The sequence below is a fragment of the Dipodomys merriami genome, unplaced genomic scaffold (assembly GCF_024711535.1).
Source record: "Dipodomys merriami isolate MVZ:Mamm:240054 unplaced genomic scaffold, mDipMer1.0.p SCAF_29, whole genome shotgun sequence".
Classification (NCBI taxonomy): Eukaryota; Metazoa; Chordata; class Mammalia; order Rodentia; family Heteromyidae; genus Dipodomys; species Dipodomys merriami.
The window spans coordinates 18,813,242-18,825,459 of NW_027204381.1; the positions used below are offsets into that span (position 1 = coordinate 18,813,242).

Sequence of the window (12,218 nt, forward strand, 5' to 3'; positions counted from 1 at the left end):
GGCCCTGAGGAGTTCAAGCCCCAGGACTAGTGAGAGAGAAAGAGAGAGGGGAGGGGAGGGGAGGGGGGGGAAGGGAAGGAGAAGGAAGGGAAGGGAACCCCTTGGCAGAATATGGCTTCCAAAAGGACAAAGAAAAACATAAAATAAGAAAAAGTTGGGACTGGGGAGGTGGCTCAGTGATAGAGTGCTTGCCTTGCATGCATGAGGCCCTGGGTTCGATTCCTCAGTACCACATAAGAAGAAAAAGCTAGAAGTGGGGCCAAGGCTCAAGTGGTAGAGCGCTAGTCTACAGCTGAAGAGCTGAGGGACAGTGCCCAGGTCCAGAGTTCCGGCCCCATGACCGACAAAAAAAAAGAAAAGGCCAGGGCTAGGAATGTGACTTAGTGGTACAGCGCTTGTCTAGCATGCAAGAAGCCCTGGGTGTGATTACTCAGTACTACATAAGCAGAAAAAGCCAGAAGTGGCACTGTGGCTCAAATGGTAGAGTGCTAGCTTGAGCAAAAGCTCAGGGACAATGCCCAGGCCCTGAGTTCAAGCCCCAGGACTGGCCAAGAAAAAAAAGAAAGAAAGAAAGAAAAAGATTTTTTGTTGCTGTTGTTTGTATGGAGACAAGGCCTCACTATGTACTCAAGATTGGCCTGGAACTCACTATATAGCCCAGATTGGCCTCAAACTCTTGATCCTCCTACCTCAGTGTCCCAAGTGTTGGGAATACAGATATGTATGGTAATTCCCAACAAAAATGACCATTTCAATTCATTAACAAGAAGGGGGGAAAAAATCCCTAAGGAGCTAGGAATGTAGTTCAGTGGTAGTCCTGGGTTCACTTCTAATGTTACAAAGTAGACAGAGCTACAAAATAGACAGAGCAAAACTAGAATGTTTTATTTAATATTTATTAATATGCAAGGTCTTAACATTTTACTTGTCATATAACAACTACTGTATGTCATTTGTTCCCATTTTTTATATTAAGCCTAAGTTCAGGATAGTGTTATTTCTCCTTCTCCTCTTCTCCCAAAAAGGAAAGGTAAGTATTAATCTAGGGAGACGTGTGATTTCCAGTCTTTACTTTAAATCTTGGTTATATTTTAGTATTGTGGGGACAACAGGATAGCAACGTTTTGTTGACTTTTTTTGTGTGTGTGCTGGTACTGGGACTCAGTAGTACCTCATGCTCTGGCTCAGCATTTCTGCTGACTAAAGCTCTTAAGCCATGCCTTCAGTTTTGGCTTTTTGCTGGTTAAATGGAGATAAGAGTATCAGAGCCTTAAAATCCTAGTTACTCTTAGATCTTAGTCTGAGGATTGAGGTTCAAAGCCAACCCAGTGGCAGAAAAACCTGAGAGATTTATCTTAAATGAACTAGAAAAAAGCCAGAAGTAGAGGTGTGGCTCAAGTGACTGAGTGAAAAAGCCCGCACAAGCACAGGCCTATGCACACACTGTGTCTCAGATCTGTCTGCGCAGGCTAGCTTTCTACAATAGCCATAGATCTCAGCTTCCTGAATAGCTCAGTTTATAAATACGAGACAACAGCATCTCTCAGAGATGCCAATGTTTTTATCAAGGCACACTCAGGAAAAGTCGAACCAATTCTGAGAAGTTTCATAATTTATCTACCATTGCGTAATACCACAGTAGAAAGAGTGAACAACAGCCCTTGCCCTCAAGCAGCTTACATTAACAGTAAGTCAACCACAAGATAATGCAAAGCAAAACAAGATTAATGGCCACATGACTCAGAGATTAGGCTTTTCAACTTCAAAGAGAAGATGATCACCTTGGGCAGAGAATGCCTCACTAAGGCTGAGAAGCAACTTGAATTAAGCAGGTGGTCAGGAATGGTGAAGGTCTCTGGAAAGAGCACTGGCTCACACTGGGTCAGGACCCTGTCCACCCAGTCATCCCTGCCCCGACTGCATTCAGAAGGCTCCAGGCAAAGGAGATGAATCTGACTCCTTTTACCAGCATAGAGCAGCAAATATGAATAAGATAGAAAAAAAATTTTAAGATAGAAAAATATCTAACAATTCCGTTCCTGTCACTCCCAAATAATGAAGTAAGCAAACATCCAGTCCTAAAACTGGGAAAAATAAACTTCAATGACTCAGCTTAGGACCAGCTGTAAATGAAGGCTTAGAATTTACCTCCTGTGTAAGTGCAGTAATTGCCTCAGATAAAGAGTCATCTCCCAAGGCAGGGAAAAAAGATGACAATCTAGCAGAAGATGGGGGGAGAAATGCACAAAAACCAACAGAACCACCACAGAGCCAAGAATTCAGAGGTGTTTTCCTTGCCAAGAAACAAGTTTGTTCCTATGCTAAACACCTTTCCTGTTTTCACATGGTTTTTCAAATGCCAAATGCCACAAGAAATCTTAAAATCATACCACTTCAGAAGATCTAAAAAGTTTTCTGATGTCTCTTTTTGTTGTGTGTTCTTGGGAAAAGAACTGTTTTTTGTTTTTTTCTTTTTGTTGTAGAAAGGATTGAAGTAGGGCCTCTAGTTAGGCAACAACTCCACCACTTGAGCCCCTCCCCCGGTACCAAAGAACCAGTCTTATCCTAAATCAAAACAAAGCAGAACCTTTAATCCAGAATCATTTATACCAGATATGTGAGTTTACATAGCAGACAATATTTTTTAAGGCAGAAATATCCTGTGTGGGGACTCTACTTTTAGCAATGCTGACTGGTCTTGGCCTAAAGACAACCTTCCATCTTCCAAACACAATCTTCCTGTTTGCGCAGCCTCCTCTGAACCCACTCAACCAAAAACAAAAAAACAAAACACACTCAAAGAAAATGTCAGAGGACTGAGTGCAGTGGCTTATGCCTGTAATCTCAGATAGTAGGAGGACAAAGATAAGAAAATCAAGGTCCCATACCAGCTCCAAGCAAAAAAAAAAAAAAAAAAAAAACAGAGTCCCTATCTAAAAAATAACTAAAAACATGAAAAGGAGCTAAGGTCATGAATGGTCGATCACCTGTCTAGCAAGCTCCAGGCCCTGAGTTCAAATCCTAGTAGCATCCATTAAAAAAAGAAGACAGAAATTTCAGACTATGAACTGTGAAAATTCATAGCCATATCGCTCCTGGCTTTAATCTAGAATGAATTACAAGATTTATTATTTGCCTGACTCTCCCTTCATCTCTGCTATGAACTTTGTATTTCTTCCCTGTGAATCAGAGGTAAGACACTTCCAAACATCCCACATTCATACAGGATCTCTGATCAGAACTACTTCAGCACTATAGGAATCTTCAGCTAAAGGGCAGACTCTTGACTCTTGAGAAGGTGACGTAAAAGAAAAGGCAGCCAGCTACCAGGGGCTCATGCCTGTAATCCTAGCTACTCAAGAGGCTGAGACCTGAGAATCACAGTTCAAAGCCAGCCTGGTCAGGAAAGGCTCTGAGACTCTTATCTCCAAATAACTACCAGCAAACTGTAAGTGCAGCTGTGGCTCAAAGTGGTAGACCACTGGCCTAGAACAAAGGAGCTTAGGGACAGCGCCCAATCCCTGAGTTAAAACCCCATAAAAAAGAAAGAAAAGGCATATTAACAAAACACACCTTCCATAATAAATTAAAATAGCTGGGTATTCAGACCCCAAACATAAAACTCAAAGGCAAGAAAAGTTTCAAAACCAACACTACAAATGACTCAATTCATGACCTGGCTAGATATTAATGTACCTAGAATTCTTACTGGCCATCATAAATGGACTGTCTTCAGCTCTCCAATTAAAATTCAGTTGAGGTTACTGGTTTAAAGATAGTATTCTTCTTGAGGCTGGGAAAGTGGCTCAGTGGTAGAGTTCTTGCTTTTGCATGCATGAGGCCCTGGGTTTGATTCCTCAGCACCACATAAACAGAAAAAGCTGGAAGTGGCACGGTGGCTCAAATGGTAGAGCGTTAGCCTTGAGCTGAAGAACTGAGGAACAGAGCCCAGGCCAAGTTTAAGCCCCACGACCAACAAAAAAAACAACAGTATTTTTCTTTAAAACACACACACACACACACACACACACACACACACACACACACACACACACACACACACACACACACACACACACACACACACACATTTTGTAATTCTTTCAAAGTATTTAATAGCTGATAAGGTCTCTGAATGCTCTTCTGACCCACAGAGGTGAGGAAGGTGAGAATGGCAAAGACAAGCTCAGCACCCACAGTCCCAAGCAGAGTAATGCATCAACATCAACTACATCCGCATCTGGGGGAGGGAGGAGTTGGGGAGGTAGGGAGGGAAGGGATGGTAGGGGAAAAGCAAAGGAGGAGTTAACAATGCTCTATAGAAAATGTACTCATTACCTTACTCGGGTAACTGTAACCCTTCTGTACAGTATTTTTACAATAAAAAACATATATAAAGCAAAACAAAAACAAAAAATAAAAAAAAAAACTTCCACATCTTCAGAACAGACTCAACAGGAAAAAATGTTAGTGCTGGGGCTTTGGGCTCCTACATCTGGCACTCCCTAATTTTCTCTTCTGAATCTTAGACCTGTGCAAATGTAACCATACCTCAGCTTGTTAATACTTAGGCATCACCAAATGATGCTGCTGAGACTTTACTTTTAGGTAGAGATCAGGGAGGTCTCATGGAAGAGATATACCAGAGCTAGACCATGATTTGAAAGTGGAACAGAATCATAGAACAGTCTAGAAAGGAAGCTCCATTGAAGAAGTATTATAAAGTATGGTGGTCGATAAATCTAGAAATGGAGGGAAGATAAGGGCCAGACAGTTAAGAAGCCAAAAATCCAAAAAAGATGTCAGATATAAATACCATAATCATGTCATATCTTTTTCTCTTTTAATTATATATATATATATATTTAAATTATATTTTAAGTACATCAGTGTTCTGATATACTTACATAGTGAAGTGACTACAGTAGTCAAGTACATCAACAAATCATCTCATAAAGCTATCCTCTCCCCACTTTTTGGTAGTCCTGAGGTTTGAACTCAGGGCCATAGGGATCTTGCTAGACAAGTGCACTCTTGAGTCATACCTTTAGGCTTTTTTATTTCATTTTTTCTGTGCATGTGCTGATATCAGGACTTGAACTCAAGGCCTCAAGCTTTCACTTACCTTGGGTCTACCTGGACTTTGATTCCTTCCCACAATGGCTAGGATGACACACACACCCAACCAACATACCCAGTCTTTTTTGTTGAGATGGGAGTCTCATAAACTGTTTTTTATTTTGGCCCAGGCTGGCCTCAAATCATGCATGATATTCTTGGATCTTTGCCTCCCATGTAGCTGGGATGACAGACAAATACTGCCACAACTAGAGATTGGTTGATGTGAAGTTTCACTACCTTTTCCTTAAGGCCTCAAATTGAGAGCTCCTAAATAGCTAGGATTGCAGAAGTGAGCAACCATGCACCTAGCTGCCCACTGTCAACCCTGCTCTTCTTGAGAAGAGCATCTACAAATCTACTCTCCTAGTAGAAATCATGAATAAAATACAACATTGTTAACTCGGTCTTTACCTTGTACATTAGATCTCTAGAATGTTGAATTTTTAATGTAACTAGTATTAATATGCTTGGAGAATGCATAGATGGAAGTGACAAAATAGAACACTAGGAAATCAGCGGGGCTGGGAATGTGGCTTAGTAGCAGAGCAGTTGCCTAGCATGCAGAAAGCCCTGGGTTCGATTCCTCAGTACCACATAAACAAAAAAAGGCTAGAAGTAGTGTTGTGGCTCAAGTGGTAGAGTGCTAGCCTTGAGCAAAATAAGCTCAGGGACAGCACCCAGGCCCTGAGTTCAAGCCCCAGGACTGGCAAAAAAAAAAAAAATCAAACCAGGAGTGGTAACATTCATCTATTAATCCAAGGACTTGGGAGAATCAATAGTTTGAAGCCAGCCAAGAGTACCCAATGAGTTCCAGGCCAACCCATCTTAAACTAAGAGTAGATTAAATAATATATGGGGGGGGAGGGGGGAAGGCAGGTAAAAATCCATGAAGAGGCAGTGTCTTATAGCTCTGTAATCTGTCTTCAGGAACACTGCCACGGGAAGCTCACAGACTATTCTGGAAGTCACTCTCATAATCAAGCAACAAAGCAGCAACAAGTATGAGCCACAGGCTTGGGTTCCTACTGGACAAAACTTTCCAGGTTGTTCTCGGAAGATAATGCAACTAGAATTAACTTCTGATTTCCGTGTGGAACACAGCCCAAGGATTTCACAAAGTATTTTCCTCCACTAATCAAAAAAAGAGGCTGGCAGAGCCTGTTTATCCTCACCGGTTTTTTTTCGTGTTTTTTTTTTTTATTTTTTCTTTCCAATTTATCATTTTCCATTCTCTACTCTCCCTTTCATACTGGCCCACTTTCTTCCTACATCCTCCTGTTCTCTTTATTTCTCCCAGCGCTTTGTTCAACTTATCCTCTTGAGCCTGCGGGCTGTCATTCTCAGCAGAGACAGTGTTGCTGCTAATGACTGGCATGCAGGACAAGAACAGGCACACGCACTGCGATGCCTCCATTTGCAGCCACAGCAGACACTGATCATCCACCAAAGGGCCGTTTCCACAAAGCCCATAGCCTGCCAACAGAGGGCACAGCACATCTCACCTCCTGAGGGCGAAGCCCTTCACACAGGTCCTGTGTGTTCTCCTCGGCACTCTTCAGATTCCATCTGCTGAAATAGGAAATTCACTAACACACCTGGATTACAGTTAGAGAGGGAATACAAATAGTTATGAGACCAGAGTTTCTCACAGCACATCTCCAGGCATCTTGTTTTACAAAATCAGTACCCTTGTCTTGAGGAAAGCAGAGACCCTTCCATAGTCTTAGTATCATAACCAAGAACCTTTGCATGCTCACTACATAAGGATAACAAAATGGATGAGGATGAAAACACTTTCAGGAGGGTCTTTTTTTTCTCCATACTGACTACCTGAATGCTTTCAATAAGCACTGCAGAGCTGGTTTCTCCTCTGAGAATGAGTAACTATCTCCTAACTAAGGAGAACCAACTACTAACATGCTGTAAAACAAAACCTTGCCTTAAAATAATTAATATCTTTCTCTGTTCAGCTAAGAATGTGAAGTATAGCAACATGAAGACAAATATAAGACTCAGTCAATGATAGCATATAACTAAGCTAATTAAGATAAATTTCAAAAATTGTTTACTTAGTAGCCGCCAAATTCTATAAGGAAAATAACTGTTGGTATAATTATGCAGTTTTGTATCTCATTAACTACCATAGTGGAAGATTATGTATTGTGCAACAATGATATTTGTTGAGCCAATAAAATCAAAAGCTACTGTCAGAAAGCTGTGTTTATATATCCGTTAGAACAGTAAATCCTTTTCCCCTTTCAAAAGTAAGACAGGGTCACAGGAGTTGCCAAAACAATCTCCATATGTAAATTCCAAATTGTTTACTCAGTTTCTTTAACCTATGAAGATTGAGAAATACAGTAGTCTTTGATTCAACAAAGAGTATTCTACCCAACTCCATAGGACCGTGAAACAACTCCAAAGACCAAAGATAGTCCAGGTTTAATATTAAAAGACAACTACAGAGAAAGAAAATAGAACAAGCAATTTCTAAACTACAAATAACTTCTGCTTCCCTAGGGGTGACATGGATCGAGATATATTTATTCAAACTGATTTCTTGAATGGTAACTCCCCTGTACTGCTACTTAAAGGATAATAAAATATTAATTTTTTAAAATCTATATTATATAACTGTAACCCCTCTGTATATTAATTTTACAACAGCAATAAAAATTTTAATCTATAGTTGATCATGTAAATCAAAATCTACTAGCATATAATAATAAAGTGAAAGTTTAATCCTTTGCCTGAAGAGACATCACAATTTTCCATTAGTTTTAAATGCATTTTTGTTGTTGTTGGTTGTGGGGTTTGAACTTAAAGCCTGGGCACTGTTCCTGAGCTTTTTCGCTCAAGGCTAGCATTTTACCACTTTAAGCCACAGTGCCACTTCTGGTTTTCTATTGGTTAACTGGATCTAAGAGTCTCATGGACTTTCCTGCCTGGGTTGGCTTTGAACTGTGATCCTCAGATCTCAGCCTCCTGAGTAGCTAGGATTACAGGTATGAGCCACTGGTGCCCAGCTACATTTTTTTTTAAATACTGAAGGCAAGCTGGGTATGAAGTCAAGCTGTAATCTAGCTACTCCAGAGGCATAGGCAGAGGCAGGAGGATGACCAACTCAAGCAAAGGTAGGAAAGAAAAGACCCAGTCTCACAAATAAAATGAAAATAAAATGGCTAGGGACCTGGCATGCATGAAACCCCAGGTTCAATCCCAATCCCACCAAAAAGATACTGAAATCTGTTGAATATTTAACTGTGTATTAACAACTATACACGAAAAGCACTATCATTCACAAAACTAATTGCAAATGACATTATTGCACAATTTCTCTGAAGACATCTAAAGTCTTCCCGATCCCGCTGTTTACACACAGCCTGAACATAACAAAGCCTACCTTTATATCAAGTCATTACCCAGATGAACATTAGCCTGAGATGTTCAGCCAAAAAGTTCATGTCTAATCTTTCAGCCACATCTTGGACTCCAAATCTCATTGACATATTTCCTGTTCTGAACTTTATATTTTATATTATTACATTCACTTTCTATCAGCCACCTCAAATCTTCTGTGAAATGAAACACAATATAAGTAATGTTTTATTCACTTTTATACCTCAACATGTAGTACAAGACCTGGCACCTAAGTTCTTAATTATTATTGACTTGACTTGAAGTTTACTGTAGTTCTGGCTCAGTAAGTCATGTCAGAAGACTACAGTGAACATTAGCAATATTGATTATTTAGGTGGTAAGAAGCCACAGGCCCTACTTCAATGATCCTGACAAAGATTTTGTCAATGAAGAACAAAGGAATGCCAAAAACTAACTCTATTTCTTGAATTTCTTTAAAAGAAATAGTCACAACATTTGTACATAACCAATGGAAAAAAATAAGTACAGGCAAAGAATTATTGGATTACAAAATTAAAATTATATTGTTTTTACTTTTATCTTACTTTCTAAACTTTAGGGAGTAGATGAATATTAAAAATCTTCTAAATGAGTTTAGTACTTTTTTTTTTAAGGCCATTTCAAGCCTGGGACTGGCAGCTCACTCCTGTAGTAATCCTAGCTACTCGGGAGGCTGAGATCTGAGATTGCAGTTCAAAGCTTGCCAGGTAGGGAAGCCCATAAGACTCTTATCTCCAATTAACCAGCCAAAAGTCAGAAGTGGTACTGTGGCTCAAGTGGTAGAGCATTAGCCCTGAACAAAAGGTTCAGGGACAGTATCTATGCCCTGAGTTCAAGCCCCAGGACTGGCACAAAAATAATTTTGTTTTAGTAATGACAGCACACCTGTACCATTCTAGTTCTATATACAGCAAAGTACAGTATCTCTATACTGTAAGTCCTGCTTAAACAAGATGTGAGTCTCAGTGACTAAATTTTAATTATGACTCATTCAGACAAGCCAAGACACACTACTAAACAAAAAGTAAACTGCTGACTTAGAGATTTAATGATACCAAACAATGTTTGAGATTTAATGATACAAAACACAACAATGTCTGCCAGAACAGTGTTTGCCTCCTTACCATCAAAAAGCACCAAGACTGATCAGTTTATAAAGATGGAAGACCTCTTCATGCCATGTTTTTTTTTTTTTTTTGTCGGTCGTGGGGCTTGAACTCTGGGCCTGAGCGCTGTCCCTCAGCTCTTCAGCTCAAGGCGAGCGCTCTACCACTTGAGCTACAGCGCCACTTCCGGTTTTCTGGTGGTTTATTGGAGATAGGAGTCTCACGGTCTCTCCTGCCCGGGCTGGCTTTGAACTGCGATCCTCAGATCTCAGCCTCCTGAGTAGCTAGGATTACAGGCGTGAGCCACCAGCGCCCGGCTTCATGCCATGTTTTTATCAAGTACTAAAGAAAAATATGGCTCAAAACTTGACAGTGGCCAGGTCCAGTGGCTCACACCTGTAATCCTAGCTCCACAGGAGGCTGAGATCTGAGGATCACAGTTCAAAGCCAGCCCAGGCAGGAAAGTCCATGAGACTCATATCTCCAATAAACCACTCAGAAAACTGGAAGTGGAACTGTGGCTCAAGTGACACAGCACTGGCCTTGAGCTAAAGAGCTCAGGGACAACACCCATGCCCAGAGTTCAAGCCCCATGACATGAAAAAAAAGAAACTTTAGGGTCCTAGCTGGAGTGTCACTCAATGGTGGAGTTCATGCAAAATATATTCTCAAGGCCTTGGGTTTAATTCCCAATACCCAAAAGAGCCACCAACCAGAGCATGACTTTAGGGTCCAATCCAAGTTTCTACATAAAGAAGGCAAGTATGTGAAACTACCAATACTGATGCTCCAAATAGACAATAATGTCTCTACATCAGACCCGTCTCCATGTGAGACACTGCCTAACAATGTTCAAGAACAAAACAAGGAGTTCCACACCGGTTAAAAAAACAGTCACTGTAGAAAGTACCCATGCTAACTCTGTACACTTCAATATTCTTCTTAGCCTCCAAAGTCTTCCATTCTAGAATTGGTTACAGTTTGTCAATAGAAAACCAAATATCTGCTTCCTGATTTGGGGGTGGGGGGAATCTCTGTTCATCAGCCAAGGTACTCTGAACAGTGAGAGCTGCAGATGGCATCTCCCCTCTCTGGCCTCCTAATTCCACATGGGTTTGTAGTTATTCTTGTACTACAAGAGTATCAGTTTCAGAATGTAAGTCTTATAAGCCCCCAGGAAAGCCATTCTGGTGGAACTGTTCCAGGGAGTTTCACTTGAGCTCTATAAAGAACCTAAGAGGCCCAGTCTATGACAAGAGCAACAGTAATTGCTCTATTAGTTCCCGTCTCTGTCCTATAAAGACCAAAGCCTGGAATTGTCTGTAATCCAAAAGCCATTTTAATATTCTACTAGAACACTGAAAGAATGGGGCTTTCATGGAAGGCACAAGTATGAAGCTAATCATGATTCTCAGTTACTAATCTTGATGCAGACTTGTTCCAATTCCCAAATCCAAAGAAGTAGAAGAAATCCATTTTCCCTCTTCTCCTCATCTTTCTTCTTTCCCTCCCTCCCCTCATCTTTGCTCCTTCCTTTGCCCCCACCACCCCACCCCTGTCCACTTTTCCCCTGTGGTGAGACCTATGACATGTTTAACAAGCCATGAACAGATTTAATCGCCTTTGAAATCATCAGAAAAATAATGAACCCTAAGCTAGTCCTACATCACATTAAGTAGCATGCTCCATGACTTTGGAACCTGTTTTCTAAACTTTAATCACACCTGTAATAATCATTTGTGAAAAATGTATCTACTCAATTGATCAAATTTAGATTTCAAATTTGAGAGATACAATATCATACCATTTAATTTTTTTTTCCAGCACTGTAGATTGAAGGCTGGGCCATGTGCATGCTAAGCAAGTGTTGATCATTTGAACTACGGCCCCAGCCCCAGTGACAGCTTTTCTTATATGAGGAAAACAACATTTGATCTGCTGAGTCCTTTGGCCAAGGTCACCCAGCCTGTGATAGAGCAAGAATTAGGGTTTCCTGACTCCCAGTTTCTGTTCTTTATGAACATAGGAATCAGATAATGAGAAAAAGCCCTACTTTTCATCAGCGGTTAAGTGCAATGGGCACTTTTCCTATCCATCTGTCTGCTAAAGTATACAATCCTTCTCTGTTCTGCACAATAGCCTGTGTGGTAACAGGCACATAAGGGCCAAATCACTATTCAAGGGTCATTTACGGAGCATGACACAACACGAAGGCACAATGCCCAAGCAGCAAAATATCGTGACTCAGTAAAGGCTTTATTCTGGTCCAACTATGTATAAGTATCCCCACTTTATCATTAAACTAAGAAGGTACTGGGGCAGAAGCCATTTCTTTTCCATCTTCACAGTCTTTATACCATACCATTCAGAAAGCCTTTATCCAAAAACAAGTTTGAATATTTTTAGGCCAATGCCTACAATTCTTTAATAAAAGTTTAAATCGACGCAAAAAGAAAAAATAGTTATACTTTTACTTAAAATATCAGAATGTGCCCATTTATAGGTCATATGTAGCTGGATATATGGCTCAAGTAGTAGAACAATTATCTAGCAAACACAAGGCTCTGAGTT

At 40.5% G+C, this 12,218-nt stretch overlaps 1 protein-coding gene across 3 annotated transcripts in view; it reads right to left on the reverse strand.

The window, feature by feature from the left end:
- The window catches only part of Sik3 (SIK family kinase 3), a 181,032-nt gene that overhangs the window by 128,293 nt on the left and 40,521 nt on the right, over nucleotides 1-12,218 (reverse strand). The window contains exon 1 of one of the 3 annotated variants that reach the window (XM_070038537.1): nucleotides 6,624-7,090. The exons of the other annotated variants lie outside the window; for them this stretch is intronic. The gene's annotated coding sequence lies outside the window, so the exon portion shown is untranslated. Of the gene's footprint in view, nucleotides 1-6,623; nucleotides 7,091-12,218 lie in introns of those variants that run through there. 3 annotated transcript variants of the gene reach the window in all.